The sequence below is a fragment of the Leopardus geoffroyi genome, chromosome B2 (genome assembly GCF_018350155.1).
Source record: "Leopardus geoffroyi isolate Oge1 chromosome B2, O.geoffroyi_Oge1_pat1.0, whole genome shotgun sequence".
NCBI lineage: Eukaryota > Metazoa > Chordata > Mammalia > Carnivora > Felidae > Leopardus > Leopardus geoffroyi.
Window position 1 is genome coordinate 90,100,664 of NC_059332.1, and position 10,990 is coordinate 90,111,653.

Consider the following 10,990-nt stretch of genomic DNA (forward strand, 5'->3'; position numbering starts at 1 on the left):
CTCCAGTTATACACCACAGCACAGGGGAAGTGCCCTGCAGGTCCCCACCACGCCAGGGACTATCCAAAATGACCAAGCGGAAGAATTCCCCTCAGAAAAATCTCCAGGAAATAACAACAGCTAATGAGCTGATCAAAAAGGATTTAAGTAATATAACAGAAAGTGAATTTAGAATAATAGTCATAAAATTAATCGCCGGGCTTGAAAACAGTATAGAGGACAGCAGAGAATCTCTTGCTACAGAGATCAAGGGACTAAGGAACAGTCACGAGGAGCTGAAAAACGCTTTAAATGAAATGCAAAACAAAATGGAAACCACCACGGCTCGGATTGAAGAGGCAGAGGAGAGAATAGGTGAACTAGAAGATAAAGTTATGGAAAAAGAGGAAGCTGAGAAAAAGAGAGATAAAAAAATCCAGGAGTATGAGGGGAAAATTAGAGAACTAAGTGATACACTAAAAAGAAATAATATACGCATAATTGGTATCCCAGAGGAGGAAGAGAGAGGGAAAGGTGCTGAAGGGGTACTTGAAGAAATAATAGCTGAGAACTTCCCGGAACTGGGGAAGGAAAAAGGCATTGAAATCCAAGAGGCACAGAGAACTCCTTTCAGACGGAACTTGAATCGATCTTCTGCACGACATATCATAGTGAAACTGGCAAAATACAAGGATAAAGAGAAAATTCTGAAAGCAGCAAGGGGTAAACGTGCCCTCACATATAAAGGGAGACCTATAAGACTCGTGACTGATCTCTCTTTTGAAACTTGGCAGGCCAGAAAGAATTGGCACGAGATTTTCAGTGTGCTAGACAGAAAAAATATGCAGCCGAGAATCCTTTATCCAGCAAGTCTGTCATTTAGAATAGAAGGAGAGATAAAGGTCTTCCCAAACAAACAAAAACTGAAGGAATTTGTCACCACCAAACCAGCCCTACAAGAGATCCTAAGGGGGACCCTGTGAGACAAAGTACCAGAGACATCACTACAAGCATAAAACATACAGACATCACAATGACTCTAAACCCTTATCTTTCTAGACCTGTGATCACTTTTGAGTTATTATTTTTTTTTTTTTGTGAAAGGTGTAACATCTGTGTCTAGATTTGTCTTTCTACATATGGGAGTATAATTGTTGCAGCATCATTTGTTGAAAGACTGTTCTTTCTTTTTTGAACTGAATTTCCTCCTTTGTCAGATACTAGTTGACTGTATGTGTCGATTTCTGGATTCTCTATTTTGTTCCATTAGTCTGTTTGTCTGTTGTTTTGCCAATCCCATGTTGGCTTGATTATGGCAGCTGGATAGTAAGTTTTGAAGTTGGGTAGTACCTCCAACATAGTTCTTTTTCTTAAGTATGTGTTGGTGCTCTTGAGTCTTTTACTTTCCATATAAACTTTAGAATCAGTTTGTTCACATCCACAACATAACTTGCTGGGATTTTGATTGGGATTACATGAATCTATGGATCAAATTGGGAAGAACTGGCATCTTAATATTCACGGAGACTTCCAATCAGCAAACATGGAATATCTCTCCTCATCTTTTATTTATTTCATCAGAATGTTTTAGCTTTCCTCATACAGATCCCACACATATTTTTGTTAGATTTATATTTAAGTTTTTCATTTCTTTTTTTGGTGCTAATGTAAATGGTGTTCTGTTTTCAATTTTAAGTTAGAATTGTTCAGTGCTGGTGTATAGGAAAGCAGTTGACTTTTGTATATTAACCTTGTATCCTGCAAACTTGCTATAATGGCTCACTAGTTCTAGGAGACTTTCTTTTTGAGTTTATGGGCTATCCTACATAGACTATCATGTCATCTGTGTACAAAGGTAATTTTAATTTTTCTTTCCCAATCTGTGTACCTTTCGTTTTCTTTTCCTGTCTTAATGCATTAGCTAGAACTTCAAGTACTGTTGAATTATCCTCCCTTTGGAGAATTTCATCCCTATTGATAAATGTGGGCTTTGGGATATGAGGACAAATTTATTTCTTGAAAAGTAGGGTAAAAATATTTTGGTTATATTTTTCTGTTTTGAACTAATACTTCTAACAGTTTTTAATTCAAAATCATACAAAATTTATTAAAAAATCAGAAGTGTCTAGTTTGAGTTTTCTTGAGCACGGTAGTATTGTACGCTTAAACACCAATGTGTGCATGGCATTTGACTAGATTCTGAACTTTGAATTATTTGTATTTCCCATTGGAACATACTGTTTCTCTATGTCTTTCACTCTGTATTCCAGATTTGCAGATTGGCTATAGAGCAAAGGCTTCAACAATAAAGGAATCATTTAATAAGCCATTTTTCTACTAAAGTACATTAACTCATTTATTATCCTTCTTCACTTTTTAGTCCTATGGTACTCCCTGTACCCAAACTAAATCCTCGATGTATGTCTTTTATAAGGAAAAAGGTAGTCAGATGATGATCATTCAGGCTCATGATTAGAACAGTTAGCATTTAGCAAATGTCACTACCACAGTGCAGCCTAGGGATGATGATGCCTAAACTGAGGCAATGGGAGAGGATGAAGGGGAGTGGATCTGGGTCGCAGGCTCAGGAAGATCAACCCTGAGTGATATGAGGAATAAGAAAGGAGGAAAGATTAGGAACTCTTGGTTTCCAGACTCCATGAGGAGAGAGCTTTGTCTGTCCTGTTCTCTGATGTCTGTGTATGTCTAGCATCTACCTGGATAAAGGTTTCTCAGTTTCCGACTGCAATTATCTTAGCTTGAGGGGCAAGAAAATAAAACAAGTGCCAAACTGTGTTGTGCTACAGAAATGAAGCAATTAATCCAAAGACCTGGCAACAAGAATGTTTTAGTTTTCAGTACTAAGCTATTGTATTTTTTTTAGTGTCACTAAGCTTTGTCTTTTAGTTTTAATTTTTAGTATTTATGTTACAATTAAATGTTTTAAATTTTAATATTAGTAATTTTTGTTTGCTAACAATGTAGGACAGTTGAGACAATAGTCTTCTGCTTTTAAAATGATTTTTTAAAATTTATTTTATTTTAGAGAGAGAGTGGGGGACAGAGGGAGAGGGACAGAGTCTTAAGCAGACTCCCCATTCAGTGCAGAGCCTGATGCGGGGCTTGATCCCATGACTCTGGGATCATGACCTGAGCCAAAATCAAGAGTCGGATGCTCAACTGACTGAGCCACCCAGGCTCCCCTTCTGCTTTCAATAAGCAGATGTTAGGGAAAAAAATACAATGAAAAAATAATCTCTCTTCTTTGCTGTAACAGTCTAGAAGAGGTAGACTAATGGGGAGAGATTGTGCTTCTGAGAAATACCAGGGGAGAGGTGTCTCACAAGGATAGGCCCCTAAGCCATGAGGTAGCACTGTGGTGTTGGGTATACTCTTTTTGCTTGAGTGATGCTAGAAGACCTAAATGGGTCTTCCATACCTTTGATGCTCCCTTGGATCCTGGGTTGGGTGAGGGGAGAAAGGAAGCAAGGTTTTAGAGGAGTGACTAATACCATATCCTTGACCAGCTGTCCATTTCCTGGGTGGGGTAAAAAAAGGGAGGCACACATGTTAGTGTCATCTCATTCTTTATTCACTGCAAATATGAAGGTCTCTATCCTTCTCTTTTTTAAAGGTTGGTGCTGTGTTCAGTTTAATCAGGCCATGTGGATAAGACAGGGAGAGTGGGGATAGCTGTTTCTCCATCTTTCCATTTTGTTAGCTAGCTCACAGGCATCTAGAACATTCCTCTTAGCTTGCTGAGTGAGTGAATGAATAAAGGGTAAGAAATAAAAAATAAAGGAAGTTGAAGAATCTAGTTTTAAGCAGTTGTGGGAAAATAAGAGAATCACTTTGGGTACAATGAGTTTCATACCCTAATTTTAATTTTTTAACTTGAAAAATGATTTAAGAGTATCATCCGTTCAATACCAACTTATCAGTTGTAGTCTTAGCACTGGGCTACACACAGCAGTAGGTGGGAGGAATGAAATAAAAGTGCGGTTGGTTGAGATTTCATTTTAGGGAAGTGCCACTTAAAGTGAAAAGTTCTATTAAGACAAATTACATTGCATGTGAACTGTAAAAAGTCTGGATACTTTCTCATCATTATTGCCCCATGAACATTACATCCACTATAAATATATTACATGAATAATAGAGCAACAAAATATTTGTGTGATAATTCTTAACCTTAAAAATGTTGGCACTGAACTTTATGAATTTGAGAGAATATACTAGGCAAAGTCAAAACAACCTATTGTCAAATCAGAGTGAACTTGACAGAAGGGATGTCTGGGGTAGAGGAACCATTAATATCACTGGTTCTTAACAGTGGTTGCACTTTAGAATCACCTGGGGGAGCTTTGAAAATAGTGATGCCTTGCTTGGCTCACTTCTAGAGATCTTGTCTTAGTTGGTCCTGGCATGGGCCCCAACAGCAGGATCTGCATACAGCTCCATCAACTTCACATCCACAGCCAGGAGGCTAACTGCTGAAAGAAGGAGAGAAGCTGCTGTTTATGGAACATTTAAAGGTTTTCCCTTCTCTCTGTCCTGTCTTGGGATAGTAAAGAAATAAAGTGTCTCTTTTTAAAAGATGATTATATAAGAATCACATGGTGATATTCCAAAGTTGAAGCCAAAGTGTCTTTTTGACTTATCAATGATTGTGAATATGATGGTTCATAACTGAATGTGGCATGACAGCAAGTAATATCAGTGAGAAATTACACATGAAGGACTGATTTATAATACAGATGTCCTGTGCAGGGTACAGTTACTGCCTTCCATTGTTTATCATCCTGCTGGAAAATAATTGAAATTAAAATAAACTTTCTAGATTTTCTGAAAGTAAAACTAGATACAATGAAAGATGAAATTTAAAGAAATTATTTTGTTAGTGGCCCTTCTTTGTTGTCCTACATACAGGTCTGATCTGCCTGTGTGGTAGCCCAGTGCTGGGCCTACTCTAATGGCCTCCAAGGAGGACTGTGTATCATTTAACTGCTACATTTGAGTTCTTGGAGGGCTGAGACTATGTCTTGTTCATTTTTGAATGCCCCACGATACCTATCAATACTTATTAACTAAATGTATGTGCACAGAAACATTAATTCTGAGTAATTTGCTTCTGAATTTAAAGTAAAAATCTCCATCTTTCAGTACCTAAAAGGGACTTCCAGAACCATTTTGAACCAGTCACTGTTGTATTGTTTTGCACTGCTAATATTCTAGGGATGAGGCCATAGTCTTAATGATACAACTGTGACTTATCCTCCACTATGGATAAATTTCTTTTAGGAGATGATGGATGGGTGTTTGCTGTCGGAGAGAGGGGAAGAATTGGGAGGGGTGTCAGAGCGGAATATATTTATTAAGATAAATAAACATCAAATTGTATAGGTTCTCAAAACATGCTTTCTGAAAAGGACCTTGCTAGCATTGTTTCTCCATTCATTTTCAGCTTCTTTACTTTAATTTATTGAAAATTTTGTTAGCCAAAATCTGCTTCTACCAGCTGGAAAAACATTGGCTTTATAATGAAGAAAATTTATTGCTAACTGTGCCCTTTGAATTTTATGCATAGTGTTCATTTTGATGTGTAGCATTAGAATTGGTTTTTAGCTTTTATTTGAGTTTGTACTGTTGTTTAATTTCTCTTTGTAAAAAAAGTTATAATTTTGGCTTCCTTACGAAGCAGCTTTCCTCCCACTAGTGCGTTGTAAGTATTTTGATGTGAGTCTAGGTTTTGTAAATAACTTGTCTGAATAAAAACGTATATTATTAGTTCTGCTTCCTCCTATGTGTAAGTAGTCATTTGTATTCTATACCATCTGTGTACTTTTAACCTAATGTCGAAGAGCAGTGGTTCACAAAAACCAGACTATAACAAAGTTTTCATTGGCTTTCAGTAAAATTTAGCAATGATAGATAATATTGCTTCTTCCCCATAAGGCTAAATTTAGTCAGTTTAAAGGAATACCCCTCATTATTTCATTCTGATTAAGTATCCTTTCTTTCACAAAATACAGTGACAGGCAAATGGCAGTCATTTTAAAAGTTATTCTTATTTAACAAAATAAAAAGTTGGAAACCCTATGGAAGGTGTGATTTTGTTTGTGTTCTAGGCCATGAGAACCCATGGAAATCACTGCAATAAAAGTGGCAAAGACTATTTCTGATCTCCATATTAACAGTTGCAATGTAAAAATTGATTATTTTTTGAAAGAAATGTTTCAACCAAGAATGTTAACCTTGGACAAGCTGAAAGAGCTGGTGACAACTCAGTTCTTCCTATGTTCCAGAAATCTCTGCAAAGACTGAGAATTAGACCCTTAAGACCTAAGTCCTGACCCAGGCTGATGGAAAGCCCAGATCCAGCTGGAAACATGCTCAAAATTACCTGGTGCTAGGGAAGCAGAAAAATGGGCTTATATGTGCAACACAGGATCCCTTACTGGGGAAAGATGAGAACCTCCTTGGGGCTGGGGGGTAAAGCAAGTTATTGGTGGTAGAGTGATATCAGAAAAGACAAACTACAACTTTGTGAGCCGAGTCTAGTTTCACATTGGCCCGGGTCCTGGGCTAATGAATTCCTCCATGTGACACTTCTATGGGCAGTCCACTGGCCTTAACAGTAAACAGAACAGTGGTAGGCCCTGACGGGCATTATCCATGGAGAACAATCTCCTGTAGCCCATTCATTTTCCACCATAATTTAATTCCTCCTGGGGGCTGATAGTTAAGTAGGTGAGTAGAAGTATAGAAACATGTCATCAATAAGAAATCATCCAAGCTTTTAAAATTTGCTTTCTGATAAGGACTTTGTTAGCGTTGTTCACTTATTAATTTTCTTGCTTTGTCTAGATTTTTGGCTAACTCTTAGCACAAAGCTTACACCCACAGAAGGAACAGACATCTTTCCAAGCACATGCCAAGACTTTCACCCTTATCAGGCACTCACACAAGCCCACTGTCCCCTGACAACAGTAGTGAGGAGAAATCAAAGGACAGGCAACCCCTGAGAAAAAGCCCACCAGTTAACTTCTGGTTGGTGTCATTCTGGGGTGGGGATGGCAGGGGACATGAATATATTTGGTGTTACTTGTGGTTCCTCCATTCACTTCTCAAATGTTCCCCCTGTGGATACATGTTCCCCCTGTCCCAGTGGACTATGGTTGTCTAGGAAGCCTTTTATATCATAAGTACATTTCCCTTTGCCTCTACTTCTAGTGTTCTCTAAGTCAGTTACCCATTTATGATACAGACTAATGCATTGATATAAGCATAGTTTCCTTCCTGTCTTAAGAAGTTGGACACCCATTTGCTTGTGTTAATTCTTGGTAAAGTGAACTCCAGCTGATTGTGTTGAGAACAAAATTCGGCCATGAAGCCCTGTGAGGATCTGACTTTGAACTTTTCCATATTGTAGGGAAAATGCCTTCCCCCACCACACCCATCCCTGCCATAACAGTCAACAGAAGGGTAGCCACTTAAACTCCATTGCCAAAAGGAGCTTCCACTACTGCTTCCTCACCTATCTGAGGCAGAGTGAGTGACTTATCTGATTGGTGAGCCTAAGGCAAGAAATGGAAATCACTTCCTTCAAACCTCCTGAGCTCTCTCAAAACTTCTGACCTGCATAGAGGGTATATTTGGGCTTTTCCTAGGAATGTGGAAAGTTTACTAGGCAGGTTTTGCTTTTAAAGGGATGGTCTATGGTTGGAAACCAGCTAATGGTGGAGCAGGAAGAATATTTCTGAAGTTGATTCAGGATGCCCATGAAGACCACTGACTTAAAGCCCTATTCTGCAATCAGCTTTACCAAAAGGAATACTGATGTGTTAATCTCCATATATCTGTCTCTTGGCTCTTATTTCTCAGTCAGTTCCAGACTTGACAAAGAAGTGTTATTTTACTTGGACTTTAAATCCCAACATAGAATTACTGGGACCTTATGAAGATAAAAAGCTTCTGCACAGCAAAGGAAACAACCAACAAAACTAAAAGGCAACCAATGGAATGGGAAAATATATTTGCAAATGACATATCAGACAAAGGGCTAGTATCCAAAATCTATAAAGAGCTCACCAAACTCCACACCCGAAAAACAAATAACCCAGTGAAGAAATGGGCAGAAAACATGAATAGACACTTCTCTAAAGAAGGCATCTGGATGGCCAACAGGCACATGAAAAGATGCTCAACGTCGCTCCTTATCAGGGAAATACAAATCAAAACCGCACTCAGATATCACCTCACGCCAGTCAGAGTGGCCAAAATGAACACATCAGGAGACTATAGATGCTGGAGAGGATGTGGAGAAACGGGAACCCTCTTGCACTGTTGGTGGGAATGCAAATTGGTGTAGCCACTCTGGAAAACAGTGTGGAGGTTCCTCAGAAAATTAAAAATAGACCTACCCTATGACCCAGCAATAGCACTGCTAGGAATTTACCCAAGGGATACAGGAGTACTGATGCATAGGGGCACTTGTACCCCAATGTTTATAGCAGCACTCTCAACAATAGCCAAATTATGGAAAGAGCCTAAGTGTCCATCAACTGATGAATGGATAAAGAAATTGTGGTTTATATACACAATGGAGTACTACATGGCAATGAGAAAGAACGAAATATGGCCCTTTGTAGCAACGTGGATGGAACTGGAGAGCGTGATGCTAAGTGAAATAAGCCATACAGAGAAAGACAGATACCATATGTTTTCACTCTTATGTGGATCCTGAGAAACTTAATAGAAACCCATGGGGGAGGGGAAGGGAAAAAAAAAGAGGTTAGAGTGGGAGAGAGCCAAAGCATAAAAGACTCTTAAAAACTGAGAACAAACTGAGGGTTGATGGGGGGTGGGAGGGAGAGGAGGGTGGGTGATGGGTATTGAGGAAGGCACCTTTTGGGATGAGCACTGGGTGTTGTATGGAAACCAATTTGACAATAAATTTCATATATTGAAAAAAATAAATAAAAATTTTGTTTATCATTTCAAAAAAAAAATAATAAATCCCAACATATACTCCCAAGCAATTTAGCTAGTGACAGGTGCAGAAACCATTGTTATTCATATGGTTCAATTTCCATGTCATCCACATCCTAGAAACCTTATTTAAAAGCTTCTGAACATATATCCTTACCTTTAATGATCCTATGGGGGTCCTGGGTCTGATTTCTGCAGCTGAGCTACTATGTGACCTAGATCAGTATAAATTAATATTGACACCTTTAACCTGAAGACCTAAAGCTGTTTTTAGGGGACCTGGTCCAGGGGACCACAGCTGACCTAGCAGCTCCATTTCTCTGTGAAATCTTCAGACTTTTATGGCCTCCCAGATGAGGTAATATTGGAGTCCAGAGGTCATGGGGTCAGTTTCTGGAGATCTCTCTTCCAAATCTCTACTTATAAATGCATCTGACCTTTGCTTGCCACCTTAATTTCAGCAGAAAAAACCAGAGTACCCTAAATGTGAGTATCTTTGTGAGACTATGCTAAAGTCTGCCCCTATTTCTAATATTCCATCTGACAATAAAGATTTTTGTCTTTGAGACTTTTCCTCTCCAGTTCCATTCCTATCTACCATACCCTAGCAGAACTCCATACCAGCCTCAATTCAGGCTACCCTCTACCAAGCAAAGACCCTTAATTGGCCTGTCTCTGATGGATTTATTAATTAGGGTGTGTTTGGAAACCTAATGTTGGTTTTAAGAAATAAGAATTTATTTGTGTTGTATGATAAAATGTTTGGAGATAGTTGGCTCTGCCCATTTTGTACTTTTCTCTGCCCTTCTTTGTACCTTGGTAAGGCTGATGTCTGAGGACTGTGTCACCTAGTGTGATGAGAAAACAGCTATAGTGAGTTGCTGCCTAGGCCTTTTACAGCATTACAACTGTGCTTACACCCAGAGTTTGGACGTTTAGATAAAGACCCGAGCTTATCCTTCCAATCCCAAGTTCCTGCTTTGCTTTACCTGGGATGCCTTTTAAAATAACCACTTAGAGTTGAGCCCCCACAAAATTTAGTGACCTTTGTCCCAACCTCCTTGTAAGTAATAAGTACCTGCCACCCTGCTCTCTGTTTCCTGCTAGGATGGAGAACTGCTCTCCCCATGCTTGTTATGCCCCCACCCTCCCCTGCCCTGTTTCCGGAACTTGCAAGTAATAAATCTTGTGACTTTACCTCCTTTGTGTGAGTGTATTTGGATGCCGAGGAAGCTACCTGCCAACCCTGTGTGAGTGGCTTGTGCCCACTCATTCAGCAGGTCATAATTTGCATATTCTTAATTAATACACCAGATCTGACTTCTCAAGACATCTGCGTTCTTTTGCCCTTGGACTTCAGGTTGAGTTTGGCTGATGGATGGCAACAGTTGGAAATATCAAGCAAGCAGGACAGAGAAGTTGGGATATTTCTTTTCCTCCCTGCTGAGCCAAGTTGGATTGAAGCTTGGATCTTTTATGTAATAACACAGCTCCTGTGGGCCAGTGCCTCTCCTCTCTCTTCTGGTTCAGGCCTGCTTTGATAACACCTTTTTCTGTTTCCCCTTCAAGCCTTGGATTGTGATGACTTTTCAGTGTTGCTGGGTCCTGGGCTCTCATTATTCCTTTTGGATCTCTTAGTCCTGTCCACACCATTTTAAGAAGCTCCTTTATTAAACTCTGCTTAGCTACTTTCTGAGTGTGCCACCTGTTTCCTACTGGCACTCTAATTGATACAGCATCCAGTGCCACTGATTCAGCAGAATGGAGATATGGGGTTGGCACCATTTTTGTAATTTTTTTGGCCTTTCTTTCGTGTTTGCAATGTAGATGGCACTCCACCTGTCTGTGTGTGAGGGCAAAAAGAAGTGAGGAATAGTGCCAGATGACTGCTGTCCCTTTTAGCAAGAAAAGCAAAAGTCTTTTCCTTTGGCATTATGGTGTCATATCATCAAGGACCCCCTTTAAGATGCCTTTAGGATTTTCTAGGGAGATAAGAAAAGTGGGGAATCAACATTCATAG